We start from the raw sequence: 1,976 nt of genomic DNA on the forward strand, positions 1-1,976 counted from the left end.
CTCTCTCTCTCTCTCTCTCTCTCTCTCTCTCTCTCTCTCTCTCTCTCTCTCTCTCTCTCTCTCTTTCTCCACCTCTGTGGCGCCCTTACCCTTTATGTTATAAGAAGATGCATTAAGAATATTAAGTGAACGTTGGAAGTTGATAAATTTCCTTACCGCCCCTCATTGGAGAAGGGCGTTCCTAGTTTTGCCAGTTATGATTCACCCCAGGGGTACCCTACCGAGAGACAGAGCCGCTTTCCAAGAATGAACTATGTGTGTGTGGCATCGTGGTGAAATCAGGTGCTCGTCAAAATAAGGAAATCGAAGAAATCGGCATATTTCCTACCGTTGGGTAATTCTTATCATTTTATTTATATTTTTGTTGTTGTTGTTTTGAGTTGGGTTTTTTGTGGGTTTTTAGTTTTTGCGTAATACCACTTACTGTTTCCTTTTAAAACGTATTTCTGTGTGTATTTTACTGGAAAGTTAAGGGTTGACCAATGGCACAGATACTGTTTGCTTGCAGTTTCCAAGGACACCCAAGCTTTGGAAGTCACCAAACTTTGACGGGCATTTTCTCGCTAATCTTACTTTTCTCACTAGCCGACCCCCACCTACTTCAATCGTGAATATCTCGACTTTTATCCAAGATAGATTAGTATTTTTTAAATCAAAAGCTAGACAAATGAGCAGGCTTCAAGGTTTGATATTATAACTACATATTATTATACCCCCCAAAAAAAAATTGACGAGCGCCTGATTCCACGGTGTCGTGACACATATAGACATCGACGTGGAGAGTCTTTGATGATCAAACTTGGGTGTAGCTAGAACTTGTGAGTGCTCTAGACAAACAGCTGTCTACTTCTACAACCACTGTTGTGCGCCTGTTATCAGTTTCTTCAACACGTAAAAATCTCAGTTTGGCAAACGCCATTTTCCCCGCGTGTATTACATGCGTGTAGCCCCCCAAAGAAATGAACATTTACATAAGCAGCTGATAATGCATGTAGGCATACAACTGCGACAATACGTGGGTTCACATTACTTATGTTATCAAAGAAAGTTATTACATATGATCTCACAGTCATAGAGGTTTTGTTTACACGTGACGAGACTTTTGCATTAGTGTCATGCGCACAAAAATGCCCCATGAAGAACTTGAGGAAAAAAATATTTTTAAAAAATTACATTTCAATCAGTTTTTGGCAAACGTCTTTCATGTGTCCGTATTTATTCAGTCTACAGCAAACAACACATAATGGAATGGCATTAACCCAACAGGACTCTAGCTAGCTTTTACACTGACTTTATCCTGAATGATCTAATTGTGGATATGGCAAAAACACAGCAGGACCTTAGCTAGCTTTTACAATGACTTGTTCCTGAATGATTGGATTGTGAAGATGGCATAAACACATCAGGACTCTAGCTGGCTTTTACAATGACTTGATCCTGAATGATCTAATTGTGGAGACGACATAAACATAGCAGGACCCTAGCTGGCTTTTACAATGACTGGTTGACTTTGTTCCAACTTCAGTGTTTGCAACGCCAATTACGTCCTGACTCAGGGCAGTAAAACTGCTGCTATTTTTGTTTTGTTTTGGGTTGGATTGTGATTTTTTCCTCGTATCAGCTCAGATGACAACTGGACAATCTGGTATACCTCTCGGGCTAAGATCGTGCGTGATATTGTTTTTGATTCAGTTCCATCTGAGGACCTAGAACGTTGACTCGAAGAACAGATTATTCTGTAGAGTTTCTTCTTAAATTAAAACGTGTGCTAACCGTGGACCGTTTTATGGTGTTTGTTGTTGTTGATGTTGTTGTCGTCGTCGTCATTGTTGTTGTCGATGATGTTGTTGTTGTTGTTGTTGTTCGTTGTAATTATGTTCAATTTCTTCAAATTGAAATGGAGACTGGCCACCTTCTATTACGTATGGTGGACACTCATTTCTCCCCCTCGTTTTCTTTGTTTGTGACTCTCTGAA

At 39.9% G+C, this 1,976-nt stretch overlaps 1 protein-coding gene across 1 annotated transcript in view; it reads left to right on the forward strand.

The window, feature by feature from the left end:
* Positions 1 to 1,976, forward strand: part of LOC101845785 — a gene marked incomplete in the record, with an annotated part of 93,196 nt that overhangs the window by 66,935 nt on the left and 24,285 nt on the right.

Source organism: Aplysia californica, unplaced genomic scaffold (genome assembly GCF_000002075.1).
Source record: "Aplysia californica isolate F4 #8 unplaced genomic scaffold, AplCal3.0 scaffold00333, whole genome shotgun sequence".
Taxonomy (NCBI): domain Eukaryota; kingdom Metazoa; phylum Mollusca; class Gastropoda; order Aplysiida; family Aplysiidae; genus Aplysia; species Aplysia californica.